General features: G+C 45.2%; 1 protein-coding gene across 7 annotated transcripts in view; it reads left to right on the top strand.

The window, feature by feature from the left end:
- LOC139259843 (neurabin-1-like) overlaps positions 1-15,366 on the top strand; it is a 180,966-nt gene that overhangs the window by 152,235 nt on the left and 13,365 nt on the right. The gene's annotated exons all lie outside the window — the stretch shown is intronic.

Raw genomic sequence — 15,366 nt, 5'->3', positions numbered from 1 at the left:
CAGCTGTACTGCAGCACTTTACAATGAAAGTGCAGTCATGATCCGGTCGTCTCCTGATGCAGGTTTGTATTTGAATAATTAACAGAATATTGGTCCTGATGTCTTTACAACTGTTTTTAATGCTGTTTTGAAGCACTGGAAAGAATTTAGAGGGGACTGAAACACTGTCGTTGTTATGTATCTTCACTTCCTTTGCAGAAGTAGTTTATGCAAAAAATGTGAAATGGTGCCAGCTTTATTCCCAGAGCAGTTTAATGGTATAACTGTCTTGTTTAAGAATCGAGTAATACAAATAATGCTATTCCTATTCTTTCAATTATTTTCTCTAGATTTCACCTCTGTTTCTATTTTAAATAACATTTTTTAAAGCCAACTTTTGTCTTTTCTTTATACAGTTGAGAAAGTCTGTTCTGTTGGCTTGTGGGCACAGTATATTAAATATTTGGAAGATGTATTGTTTTTCTGCTTCGGTTGTCAACATTTCAGTCTGTTGTTTCACACTTCCTGGTGGAGTATGTTCATTTACAGTTTAAATCTATTTATTTGTTGCTTTAGTTTGGAACATGAACTTCTGTTTGATGGAATGTATATTTAATCTATAGAAGTTGAGTAAATCATGTGGTGTGATCTATTCCAGTAAGCCAGAATGCAGTGGCAAAGGTTCAGTTTGATCCATGGGTCTCTCAACACTTACCTAGATATTGAGCAGACAAAAGCTCACTCTGGTTTGTATTGGATGCAAGGTCCACTTGCAGGACTGGTCATTGACATTGAACCCAAGTAGCGTTTCTAGCATAAATGTATGCATGTAATAGGAGAACTAAATCTAACTTTTTAGGCATTTTCAGAGCCAGTAGGGAGACTAAAAATCAATGTTCAAGGGTTTCTTTCTCAATCTCCAAAATGGGATACAGTATATGTAGTGCATTTGATAAGATTCCCTTGAGGAAGAAAAATAACATGGCAGCCTCTTGAAATAAACTGTCTTTTTATTTCAATTCCAATAACTAAGATGTTTCCCTTGATTAGCAGGACTGTCCAAACTGTGGCCCATTGTCTGGATCATACCCACAGGCCTGGGCTATCCCATTGCATACACAGAGCATTGCTGTTCTTCTAATTCTATGTCACCACTGTTAGTTTCTGCCACCTGCTGCTCCAAGTGATTTCATACTGTGGGCAAGAATTATTGCAATATCACAGATTCCCTCCCACAGTGTACAACGGCATTCAATTACTTAGAGTAGCTGGGGATAGAAACTGCCAATGGCACAGAGGGGGATGAGTTTGGAGCTGCAAGGAGGCAGGAGACTGATGATGTGAAATTGGACAAAAGTGCAAGCAGGAAGTGGGCAGGGAGAGAACAAAGCCAACATGAAATCGAAGAGGTAGGGGGAAAAGAATGGCGCAGAATGAAATTAAAAGGGAAAACAGTACTAGCATGTAATTGAAAGGCGAAGAATGCCAAATGATGGCGGTGGCAAAGGGCACAAGAGTGCCATCTTGAACTTTGGGGAGTTGGGCAGGAAGAAAAGAGTGGTAATATGAAGTGGGGGGGTGGGTGTGGAGGGAGGAGTGTGGCACCTTGAGCTGGGGAGAGGGAGGGAAAAGTGCCAGAGTATCCGGATGTAAGGAACATGAGCTATCTATGGGGTGTTACAGACTTCTGTATGCAGCCCATCTCCTTGAGTAGCCCACAAGGAGAAAATATTGGATTGGATACCGCTGTCTTAAATAGGCTTCAGTTATACTGTTTGCAAATAAGAAGCAAATTTGTTAGGTCTCTAGGCTTTAAAATAATTTGACATTTATTCAAAATCCTCTAGATCTCTCCCTGATTACATGACAAAGGGCCCGTCCATCAACCAGCTTCCTGCCATTTCAGCCATTGATTCCTGCCCACCTGATGTGTATTCCTGTGAAACGTGTTTGGATCTGTTCCACTGTGTAGTAATAGCCAAATTAAAGTAATGTCCAAAATTTAAGTCCAAAAGTTTATGCTTTTGCTGTCGATGTTTTCGTAGAATTCTTACCCCCCCCCCCCCCAATGATATTTCAAGAATCCTTCTGGAATATCAAACGTCCGCTGGTGAAAACACATCGTGGCCTCCAACCAACCCTATATACCTTACTTTTAAACACCCCGAATACACATCCATTAAAATACAACACAAACACATTCGTACAACATATTTACAGAGAAAAACATTCAGGTTCAACCGTTAACCACGGCCTCCCACCAACTTCGGAGCGCCTTGCTTCGCCTTTTGCAAGACAGCCGCAACAAATATATTACAATGAGAAACTGTACAATTACAAGAGTGTGCGAGCAAATTCAGATTCACGGAGGAACTTCTACATTCAAACCAATGTCCCACCAGGGCAGGGAATTTATTCCTTTAATTTCCTCCCTGTGTTCCGGTTTGTCTGTTCCAGTGTAAAGTAATGTTTCTGCGCGAGCTCCACAGCTTTTATTAATGTTGCGAGGTGTTTGGGCAGAAAAGGAATCTGATATCCGAACACATACTGCACCAACTGCTGGGGTCTGCTGAAACCCTTTAAGGTGCCTGCCATACATTGGTGGAATATGGAGGAGCTGTTATGAAATCCCTGGGGAAGGCATGTCCATATTTATTGCTGTCCCTTAAAAGTGAAGGCAAACTTGTACTGGTCTTCCTATTTCAGGGGAATTGACCAAAACCCGTTTGAAATGTCCAGCACCGTAAATGTGGTTGCGGTTGCTGAAATACTCCCTATCAGATCAGCTACGGCCGCGACTGTGGGCGCGCAGGCTGGGGTGTTTTTGTTGAGTACCCGATAGTCCAGAAACAAAAAGGGCCACACTACATCATAATTCTAAAAGGACAAAGGGTGTTAAAAACACAAGCCCTGAAGGCTTTGTGTCTTAATGCAAGGAGTATCCGTAATAAGGTGGATGAATTAACTGTGCAAATAGATGTTAACAGATATGATGTGATCGGGATTACAGAGACGTGGCTCCAGGATGATCAGGGCTGGGAACTCAACATCCAAGGGTATTCAACATTCAGGAAGGATAGAATAAAAGGAAAAGGAGGTGGGGTAGCATTGCTGGTTAAGGAGGAGATTAATGCAATAGTTAGGAAGGACATTAGCTTGGATGATGTGGAATCTATATCGGTAGAGCTGCAGAACACCAAAGGGGAGAAAACGCTAGTGGGAGTTGTGTACAGACCACCAAACGGTAGTAGTGATGTTGGGGAGGGCATCAAACAGGAAATTAGGGGTGCATACAATAAAGATGCAGCAGTTATCATGGTTGACTTTAATATGCATCTCGATTGGCTAACCAAACTGGAAGCAATACGGTGGAGGAGGATTTCCTGGAGTGCATAAGGGATGGTTTTCGAGACCAATATGTCGAGGAACCAACTGGGGGGAGGCCATCTTAGACTGGGTGTTGAGTAATGAGAGGGGATTAATTAGCAATCTCGTTGTGCGAGGCTCCTTGGGGAAGAGTGACCATAATAAGGTGGAATTCTACATTAGGATGGAGAATGAAACAGTTAATTCAGAGACCATGGTCAAGAACTTAAAGAAGAGTAACTTTGAAGGTATGAGGTGTGAATTGGCTAGGATAGATTGGTGAATGATACTAAAGGGGTTGACAGTGGATGGGCAATGGCAGACATTTAGAGACCGCATGGATGAACTACAACAATTGTACATCCCTGTCTGACGTAAAAATAAAAAAGGGAAGGTGGCTCAACCGTGGCTATCAAGGGAAATCAGGGATAGTATTAAAGCCAAGGAAGTGGCATACAAATTGGCCAGAAATAGCAGCGAACCCGGGGACTGGGAGAAATTTAGAACTCAGCAGAGGAGGACAAAGGGTTTGATTAGGGCAGGGAAAATAGAGTACGAGAGGAAGCTTGCAGGGAACATTACAATGGACTGCAAAAGCTTCTATAGATATGTAAAGAGAAAAAGATTAATAAAGGCAAACGTAGGTCCCCTGCAGTCAGAATCAGGGGAATTCATAATGAGGAACAAAGAAATGGCAGACCAATTGAACAAGTACTTTGGGTCGGTATTCACTAAGGAGGACACAAACAACCTTCCGGATATAAAAGGGGTCAGAGGGTCTAGTAAGAAGGAGGAACTGAGGGAAATCCTTATTAGTCGTGAAATTGTGTTGGGGAAATTGATGGGATTGAAGGCCGATAAATCCTCAGGGTCTGATGGACTGCATCCCAGAGTACTTAAGGAGGTGGCCTTGGAAATAGTGTATGCATTGACAGTCATTTTCCAACATTCCATAGACTCTGGATCAGTTCCTATGGAGTGGAGGGTAGCCAATGTAACCCCACTTTTTAAAAAAGGAGAGAAAGAGAAAACAGGGAATTATAGACCGGTCAGCCTGACATCGGTAGTGGGTAAAATGATGGAATCAATTATTAAGGATGTCATAGGAGCGCATTTGGAAAGAGGTGACCTGATAGGTCCAAGTCAGCATGGATTTGTGAAAGGGAAATCATGCTTGACAAATCTTCTGGAATTTTTTGAGGATGTTTCCAGTAGAGTGGACAAGGGAGAACCAGTTGATGTGGTGTATTTGGACTTTCAGAAGGCTTTCGACAAGGTCCCACACAAGAGATTAATGTGCAATGTTAAAGCACATAGGATTGGGGTTAGTGTGCTGATGTGGATTGAGAACTGGTTGTCAGACAGGAAGCAAAGAGTAGGAGTAAATGGGTACTTTTCAGAATGGCAGGCAGTGACTAGTTGGGTACTGCAAGGTTCTGTGCTGGGGCCCCAGCTGTTTACATTGTACATTAATGATTTAGACGAAGGGATTAAATGTAGTAACTCCAAATTTGCGGATGACACTAAGTTGGGTGGCAGTGTGAGCTGCGAGGAGGATGCTATGAGGCTGCAGAGTGACTTGGATAGGTTAGTTGAGTGGGCAAATGCATGGCAGATGAAGTATAATGTTGATAAATGTGAGGTTATCCACTTTGGTGGTAAAAACAGAGAGACAGACTATTATCTGAATGGTGACAGATTAGGAAAAGCGGAGGTGCAACGAGACCTGGGTGTCAGTCATTGAAGGTTGGCATGCAGGTACAGCAGGCGGTTAAGAAAGAAAATGGCATGTTGGCCTTCATAGCGAGGGGATTTGAGCACAGGGACAGGGAGGTGTTACTACAGTTGTACAGGGCCTTGGTGAGGCCACACCTGGAGTATTGTGTACGGCTTTGGTCTCTTAACTTGAGGAAGGACATTCTTGCTATTGAGGGAGTGCAGCGAAGGTTCACCAGACTGATTCCCGGGATGGCGGGACTGACATATCAAGAAAGACTAGATCAATTGGGCTTGTATTCACTGGAGTTCAGAAGAATGAGAGGGGATCTCATAGAAACGTTTAAAATTCTGACGGGTTTTGACAGGTTAGATGCAGGAAGAATGTTCCCAATGTTGGGGAAGTCCAGAACCAGGGGTCACAGTCTAAGGATAAGGGGTAAGCCATTTAGGACCGAGATAAGGAGAAACCTCTTCACCCAGAGAGTGGTGAACCTGTGGAATTCTCTACCACAGAAAGTTGTTGAGGCCAATTCACTAAATATATTCAAAAAGGAGTTAGATGTAGTCCTTACTACTAGGGGGATCAAGAGGTATGGCGAGAAAGCAGGAATGGGGTACTGAAGTTGCATGTTCAGCCATGAACTCATTGAATGGCGGTGCAGGCTCCAAGGGCCGAATGGCCTACTCCTGCACCTATTTTCTATGTTTCCATGGTGGCTCTCCACGACTGGTCCGGTTTCCTAACCGGCCAAAGTGGCGAGTTCACGTGTGTAGCTATGGGCCGTCTCCATGTCGGCCTCTGCCTCTCTGGAGAAACTGTACTGCTTCTGTGACCATGACATGTGGGTCCCCCTGTACTCGGACTTCCACTCCCATCAGCTTACCACAGTAGTGTTTGTGTATGGCAAACGATGCGAGGTTGTCCCGCATGTATGCCTGGTACTTGGCCGGGATAGTATTGACCAATTGCTCTTGGTTGTAACTCCCCTTCGGTTTCATGGTACACATGTTGCTTTTTCCTTCCCCTTTCCTTGGGATCACTACAACTTCTTTCTCCTTATCAGAACCCACTGCTCCCCAAAGGCAGTGATTCCTCAAATCTATTTTAATCCTGTGGGCTAACATAATATCAGCCCCTAGGACTCCTGACCCTGGCTGTTCCCACTTTATTAGGGCACATTCCCACTTGGAGTGGAGGGATCCTAAATCTATGGCTAACGGCCTGGACGTTGCCCCGTCCTGCTTGTTCCTGGTGGACCCCACGAGACTGAATGGAATCTTGCTGGACCAGGGTAAATCGGTCGGGTTACTCGCATGGATCACCGTGCTCGATGCTCTGGTGTCCACCAAGTACTTCCCCTCTACCTTCTCCACTCCCATCCTCACGCATGGTCTACTCCACTCATCGTATGTGAGCGAACACGGGTACTCGGACTGGGTACGTGCTAGTCAGGGTGGTGGAATTACCGGAGCGGTCGGGATTTCCCTGCTAATGGCAGCGTCTATCCTTCCCTGATCTGGCACAAAAACTGTTCGAAGGGTGGCCATCAGAACATCAAATTGTTCCGTGGTCAGTCCCTTCGCCTCGACAAATTTCATCTTGGGCACTGGAGGATCCCCTTTGCCTTACCCCCTCCTCGGGGCCGAGGAATGTCTCTTCCAGTGTCGCGTCTTCCCACACCCGAAACGCGTCCTAGCTTCCCTGCGCTAACCCCTTCCTGACGCCATTCCTTTTTATTCGCCTCACTGGCCTTTACTTCGTGTACCCTGCCCTTACTTAGTTTGACCACCTCCTCTGAGCAGATTTTGAAAGCCAGACTCATGTGACTGAGCACTCCGGCCTCCGTATTCGCGAGGTCCTCGGAGTCAAACCAGGCCTCCGCTTTTGGCAAACTGTTTCCCACGAGGGTCCTGAGCCAATGGTTTCTCAGCGCCCCCCCCCCTGCAACTGTGCTTGGCACTACAACCCGTGGCTATTTCGTAGACGGACCAGAGCCTGTCCGCGAATGCCTTAGGTGCTTCCCCTGCCAGTTGCAGTGTTCTCTCTACCCTCGAGAACGGACTATGCTGGATGTGACCCATGGCTCTCGGCATTTCCTCCTTTAAGCCGGCCGTGGTCCCCTGTCCCCGTTTGGTCTCGGCGGACAGGACCTGATACAGTTTCCCATCCAGGGAAAACAGCAACAGCTTGTGAGCCTCATCCTCGCTACACCCGTTAATCCCCCCCAACCTGGTCCATCTCGGTGAAGTAAACTGAGGGGTCCCCTTCTTTCTTTAACTTGGGCACCCCCGAGATCATATTCTGTAGCTGCGGGGTGGTGAACGGAACCACGTAATCGCTTTGCAGCGCACCATGACTCGCGCCGTCTATGGGCGGGCCAAACTTCTGCTGCCGTATGGGGCCACCGTTTGGTGCTTCAAGCGGTGGTCGAACGTCCCAACCCTGCCCCCAATCCTCGCTATCTTCTTCCTCTTCCCAGTCCACCCGAGCTTCCCCCGGGGCCATCAAGCAAACCATGCCTTTGGCTTTGGCTAGAGCTTGAGTCAAGCTTTGGATTTTTTTTTGGCAGGGCCCCTGATTCCCACTCTCAAACCGCCTACTGCAAGCTACCCTGTAAGCTGTCTTAATATCTCTCAGTTGTCCCTCCAGCCCATCAACTTTACCCATTAAGCGGGCGTTCTCCTCCCGTACAGCCTGCTCGTTGAGCTTGACCTCGGTGACCTGGCATTTCAGGTACTCTCCTGTGTTGCGGGAGGTTTTCCTCTTGAATACGCCTTTCCTGCTTCTCGCATAACTCCTCCACTAATCTGTTCCCCACTGTGGCCCTTGCGGCTGACTGCTCCTCTGACTCTTGGAGCTCTGCCTTAAGCTTATCAACCTGAGCAGCTCGACTTGCTTCTGCAAACACAGAAATATAGAGACATAGAAAATAGGTGCAGAAGTAGGCCATTCGGCCCTTCGAGCCTGCACCACCATTCAATAAGATCATGGCTGATCATTCACCTCAGTACCTCTTTCCTGCTTTCTCTCCATACCCCTTGATCCCTTTAGCCGTAAGGACCATATCTAACTCTCTCTTGAATATATCCAATGAACTGGCATCAACAACTCTCTGCGGTAGAGAATTCCACAGGTTAACAACTCTGAGTGAAGAAGTTTCTCTTCATCTCAGTCCTAAATGGCTTATCTCTTATCCTTAGACTATGTCCCCGGGAACATTCTTCCTGCATCTAACCTGTCCAGTCCTGTCAGAATTTTATATGTTTCTATGAGATCCCCTCTCATCCTTCTAAACTCCAGTGAATACAGGCCCAATCGATCCAGGAAGCCAAATCTTTTCTTTTGCCTTTTTGTGCTCCTTACTCCCTGTCCACTTAGCAGCTTTGACATCTGGATTCTCTGCCCGCAACAGGTCTAACATCCACTGCTGTGTTACATTAACTTTTCCAAATACGTACAAGGAAATCCTATCCCCCATTGCCGATCTCTTGACCTTGAGTTCTTTCATAACTGTCTGATCACTCAAATATCAAGGTCCTGCCGCAGTCGCCAGATTCTGTAAGTGGTTTTGTCCTTGGTGGTTTTGAATCACCCCCCCTTACAACAGTTCTAGACACCGGAATTAGTGGTGAACAGAAATACACAGTTATAGCCAGATCTTTCGGTCTCAACCGTCACAATGCTTTTATTCAAGTTGAAGTACACGCCTGCACCCAGTAAAACACAGCCTGGTAGTGTAAAACAAACAAACACCGTACAACACACAACCCTGGCCCGTCTGAACAGGCCCCTAATGTGAAGTACCCATGACTAAAACACCCCTGCTCGTATTCAAAAATGCACCACCGAATCTGTCCAACAGAATTGTGCGTACACTTACGATCTGTGCAAAATCCTCCCCACTAAACCCCTTAAGGCTTGGTTGGAACACACGACACCCCTTCACACAATGCGGTGGTCGTAAAGATGTGTGTGCTGGGATAAATGCTCACCAATTATCCCTCTGGCTTATCTTCTGGTTCTGTACCAATCTATGGTATTCAAGTCGTCTCAAGGTCAGCTTACCAGTCGATATACCTGATGTATATTCCTGTGGAACGTGTTTGGACCTGTCCCACTTCAGGCTGTCTGCCCTTGTGCAGTAACAGCAAAATTAAAGCAATGTCCAAATAAGTCCAAAAGTTTATGCTTTTGTTGTCGATGTTTTCACGGAATTCTTATAGTGGCAATATGAAGCCCCAGCAGCAGAAATTCCTAACTCATTTCTAAACAACAATCTAGACCAGAAGTAAAAAAGGTTGATGTAGCTGGAATGTAGAGGATAAATTCATTTGAGGCAAGTGGACTATTACCAGAAAGGGCAGTGTCACTCAGTTCGCCTGGAATGGGAAATTCCTGTATGCTTTTGCTGCATTTATTTTCATAGTCAGATTTCTTCTCAAGATTCTTTCATGGTAATTTGCAGAATTTCTTGCTAGCTGAGACTTGGGTCTAGTTCTAGCTGAGGAGCCAGATGGCATGAATCAGCTCAGTAATGTTGACTTTATGGATCCAGAATGCTGAAAGCTTATAATGTTACATGGAAGACATTCTTCCATTGCTATCTTTATTCAACTGCCTTGATCAGGAATGGCAGTTGGCGTGCACCTCTTATTGTCTAGTTTTCTGAAAGCTGTGTGCAGACAATTCCAATCAGCATTTCGAACAAATTAATACCATAAATGCTGGAATCTATATGTTCAAATGATCTAAATTACTTAACGCTTTTACCTTACAAGCCCTTATTTTGGTGATTAGCAAACTGCCACTTTGGTGACCTATCTTATCTTGGTTGGCATTTATATAGGGCAATTCTTCAACTCCATCTTTTGCAGAAAATTACATTTCAGCATCACTTATCTCAGGAAGTCATGAAATATTTTGTTCATATTTATTTACATGGAAAGTAAGTATAATTTGGTTAATGTGTAGAGGTTGAGCTTTGCAGATAAAACTTAAAGTTTACATTCATTTTGGTAGGTATTTTAGTTCACTTGGAACTTTGTTCCCACAAGAAACAATTAATAAATAGGGGTTAGAATAAAGGGTGATGGGGTAGCATCCACCTGGAAAAGTTATGGTGCAGTCCATTTGAGGAGTGGCTATTCCTTTCGCCAACATATTGATGGATCGATCAAAGCTAACTATAACAGCTTATAGGCTGTTGGATTAGGTCAATTGCTCGAACTCTTGACTCTGAGTCAAAGTTTGTGGGTTTAATCTCCACTCTCGGACTTGAGCACAGAATCTAAGTTGATATTCCAGTGCAGTTCTGAAAAGGTACTAAATTGTTAAACGAGCTATTCTTTAGATGAAATGCTGAACTGCTTATTTGAATAGTTTAGGTGATGGAAATAACCCTATTTGTCCTTCTAGTGGCTGGTCAACATTCTTACTTCAACTAAAAGCTGATCAACTAGAAACATAGAAAATGGGTGCAGGAGTAGGCCATTCAGCCCTTCGAGTCTGCACCACCATTCAATAAGATCATGGCTGATCATCCACCTCAGTACCCTTTTCCTGCTTTCTCTCCATACCCCTTGATCCCTTTAGCCACAAGGGCCATATCTAACTCCCTCTTGAATATATTCAATGAACTGGCATCAACAACTCTCTGCGGTAGGGAATTCCACAGGTCAACAACTCTCTGAGTGAAGAAGTTTCTCCTCATCTCAGTCCCAAATTGCTTACCCCTTATCCTTAGACTGTGTCCCTGGTTTTGGACTTCCCCAACATCGGGAACATTCTTCATGCACCTAAACTGTCCAGCCCCGTCAGAATTGTATATGTTTTTATGAGATCCCCTCTCATCCTTCTAAACTCCAGTGAATAAAGGCCCAGTCGATCCAGTCTCCTCATATGTCAGTCCTGCCATCCTGGGAATCAGTCTGGTGAACCTTTGCTGCACTCCCTTAATAGCAAGAACCATCCTTCCTCAGATTAGGAGACCAAAACTGAACACAATATTCCAGGTGAGGCCTCATCAAGTCCCTGTAGTAAGACCTCCCTGCTCCTATACTCAAAACCCCTAACTATGAAGGCCAACGTACCCTTTGCCGCCTGCTGTACCTGCATGCCAGCTTTCAATGACTGATGTACCATGACACCCAGGTCTCGTTGCACCTCCCCCTTTCCTAATCTGCCACCATTCAGATAATATTCTGCCTTCGTGTTTTTGCCCCCAAAGTGGCTAACCTCACATTTATCCAAATTATACTGCATCTGCCATGCATTTTCCCACTCACCTAACCTGTCCAAGTCACTCTGCAGCCTTTTAGCGTCCCCCTCACAGCTCACACCGCCACCCAGTTTAGTGTCATCTGAAAACTTGGAGATATTACACTCAATTCCTTCATCCAAATCATTAATGTATATTGTAAATAGCTGGGATCCCAGCACTGAGCCCTGCGACAGCCCACTAGTCACTGCCTGCCATTCTGAAAAGGACCCGTTTATTCCAACTCTGTGCTTCCTGTCTGCCAACCAGTTCTCTATCCACGTCAATACATTATCCCCAATACCATGTGCTTTAATTTTGCACACCAATCTCTTGTGTGGGACCTTGTCAAAAGCCTTTTGAAAGTCCAAATACACCACATCCACTGGCTCTCCCTTGTCCACTCTACTAGTTACATCCTCAAAAAATTTCCAGAAGATTTGTCAAGCATGAGTTCCCTTTCATAAATCCATGCTGACTTGGACCGATCCTGTCACTGCTTTCCAAATACGCTGTTATTTCATCTTTGATAATTAATTCCAACATTTTCCCCACTACTGATGTCGGGTTAACCGGTCTACAATTACCCACTTTCTCTCTCCCTCCTTTTTTTAAAAAGTGGTGTTACATTAGCTACCCTCCAGTCCATAGGAACTGATCCAGAGTCGATAGACTGTTGGAAAATGATCACCAATGCATCCACTATTTTTAAGGCCACTTCCCTAAGTTCGCTGGGATGCAGACTATCAGGCCCCGGGGATTTATCGGCCTTCAATCCCATCAATTTCCCTAATACAATTTCCCGCCTAATAAGGATATCCTTCAATTCCTCCTCCTCACTAGACCCTCTGTCCCCTAGTACATCCGGAAGGTTATTTGGTTCTGTCTTCACGAAGGAAGACAGAAAGAATTTGTTTAACTGGTCTGCCATTTCTTTGTTCCCCATTATAAATTCACCTGAATCTGATTGCAAGGGACCTACGTTTGCCTTCACTAATCTTTTTCTCTTCACATATCTATAGAAGCTTTTGCAGTCAGTTTTTATGTTCCCAGCAAGCTTCCTCTCATACTCTATTTCCCCCCTCCTAATTAAACCCTTTGTCCTCCTCTGCTGAATTCTAAATTTCTCCCAGCCCTCAGGTTTGCTGCTTTTTCTGGCCAATTTATATGCCTCTTCCTTGGATTTAACACTATCCTTAATTTCCCTTGTTAGCCACGGTTGAGCCACCTTCCCCGTTTTATTTTTACTCCATTGTTGAAGTTCATCCATGTGATCTTCAAATGTTTGCCATTGCCTATCCACTGTCAACCCTTTAAGTATCATTTGCCAGTCTATTCTAGCTAATTCACATCTCATACCATCGAAGTTACCTTTCCTTAAGTTCAGGACCCTAGTCTCTGAATTAACTGTGTCACTCTCCATCTTAATAAAGAATTTTACCATATTATGGTCACTTTTCCCCAAGGGGCAACGCACAACAAGATTGCTGATTCGTCCTTTCTCATTACACATCACCCAGTCTAGGATGGCCAGCCCTCTAGTTGGTTCCTCGACATATTGGTCCAGAAAATCATCCCTGATACACTCCAGGAAATCCTCCTCCACCGTATTGCTGCCAGTTTGGTTAGCCCAATCTCTATGTCGATTAACGTCGCCCATGATAACTGCTGTATCTTTACTGCACACACCCCTTATTTCTTGTTTGAAGCTATCCCCAACCTCACTACTACTGTTTGGTGGTCTGCACACACCTCCCACTAGCGTTTTCTGCCCTTTGGTATTCTGCAGCTCTACTCATACAGATTCCACGTCATCCAAGCTAATGTCCTTCCTTACTATTGTGTTAATTTTCTCTTTAACCAGCAAAGCTAACCATTTTCCTTTTTGTCTATCCTTCCTAAATGTTTAATACCCCTGGATGTTGAGTTCCCAGCCTTGGTCACCCTGGAGCCATGTCTCCGTGATGCCAATTATATCATATTCATTAATTGCTTCCTGTGCAGTTAATTTGTCCACCTTATTACGAATGCTTCTCGCATTGAGGCATAGAGCCTTCAGGCTTGTCTTTTTAACATACTATTTCCTTTTAGAATTTTGCTGCAATGCGACCCTTTTTGATTTTTGCCTTGGGTTTCTCTGCCCTCCACTTTTACTTTTCTTCTTTCTATCTTTTGCTTCTACCCCCATTCTACTTCCCTCTGACTCCCTGCATAGGTTCCCATTCCCCTGCCATATTAGTTTAACCTCTCCCCAACAGCACTAGCAAACACACCCCCTAGGACATTGGTTCCTGTCCTGCCCAGGTGCAGACCGTCCGGTTTGTACTGGTCCCACCTCCCCCAGAACCGGTTCCAATGTCCCAGCAATTTGAATCCCTCCCTTCTGCACCACTGCTCAAGCCACATATTCATCTGAGCTATCCTGTGATTCCTACTCTGACTAGCACGTGGCACTGGTAGCAGTTCTGAGATTACTACCTGAGGTCCTACTTTTTAATTTAACTCCTAGCTCCCTAAATTCAGCTTTAGGACATCCTGTTTTTTACCTATATCGTTGGTACCTATTTGCACCATGACCATTGGCTGTTCACCCTCCCCCTTCAAAATGTCCTGCACCCGCTCCGAGACATCCTTGATCCTTGCACCAGGGAGGCAACATACCATCCTGGAGTCTCGATTGCGGCTGCAGAAACGTCTATCTTATTCCCCTTACAATAGAATCCCCTATCACTATAGCTCTCCCACTCTTTTTTTCCTGTCCTCCTGTGCAGCAGAGCCACCCACAGTGCCATGGACTTGCTGCTGCTGCCCTGCCCTGATGAGTCATCCCCCCCACCCCCCAACAATACCCAAAGCGGTGTATGTTTTGGACGGGGATGACCGCAGGGGACCCCGCGCTACCTTCCTTGCACTGCTCTTCCTGTTGATCATCCATTCCCTATTTGTCTGTGTAACCTTTACCTGTGGTATGATCAACTCACTAAACCTGCTATTCACAGCATCCTCAGCATCGCGCATGCTCCAGAGTGAATGCACCCGCAGCTGCAGTGCCGCAAAGCGGTCTGTCAGGATGTGCAGCAGGATACACTTCCCGCATATGTAGTCGTCGGACACTGGAAGCATCCCTGACTTCCCACATAGCGCAGGAGGAGCATGACACGTGTCCAAGCTCTCCTGCCATGACTTAATCCTTAGATTAACTTAATTTGGCAACAACAATGATAAAGGTTACCTACTGATTGGTGAATAGTTTTTCTTTTTTCTTTTCCCTATCACTTACCCCCTTGGCTGTGACGTCACCTTTCGATTTTTTTTCTACTACTTTGTTTACCTTCTGCCCCTGTTGCAGCTGCACCGGCTGACCTCCTCCAACACTCGGGCCTTTATAGGCCACTCGCCTCCCGAACTCCCGCTCCTGTGGCCGTCTCCTCCGACACTCGGGCCTTTATAGGTCGCTCGCCTCCCGAACGGCCACAGCCCGAACTCCCACTCCTGTGGCCGCCGCCTCCGACACTCGGGCCTTTATAGGCCGCTCGTCATAAGTTGTCATATCTTTGCTTTTAGTGGCATCTTGCTGTGTGCAAAAATGCCTGCCACATTTGCCTGCGTAAGTTGATGTCTTTCAAAGTAATTAATTGGAATGTTAGATACTTTGAATTGTTTGAGACGTGATAAGGCACTATATAATCACACACTTTTCTCTGCCTATGTGTATCTGGCAGTTTAGGATTACAAGTGCGATGGGACTCGCTGCTTCTGAACTGAATGTGTAGGTCTTCAGAATTCCACTTCCAGTGACAACAATACGTTGATATGCTCCTATTTCTATTTCTTTGAGCTGTTGCATCAATATGAGAATTGTAGATAAATGTTACATTACTTAACACCAACACATATCTTATCAGTAATACCATAATGTACTGTATAATGGCAAATGGCCCAATGTATAGGGCTAGAACCTCCACTTTTGTGCTTATTGCCCAAAAATGGGCGTTATTTCTGGCATGCACCCCAAGGTGACGTACCCCTATTGCTAACCACACAT

This window comes from Pristiophorus japonicus, chromosome 3, assembly GCF_044704955.1.
Source record: "Pristiophorus japonicus isolate sPriJap1 chromosome 3, sPriJap1.hap1, whole genome shotgun sequence".
Lineage (NCBI taxonomy): Eukaryota > Metazoa > Chordata > Chondrichthyes > Pristiophoridae > Pristiophorus > Pristiophorus japonicus.
Note: the sequence above shows the minus strand (reverse complement) of the source record. Positions and strands in the feature narration are given on the sequence as shown.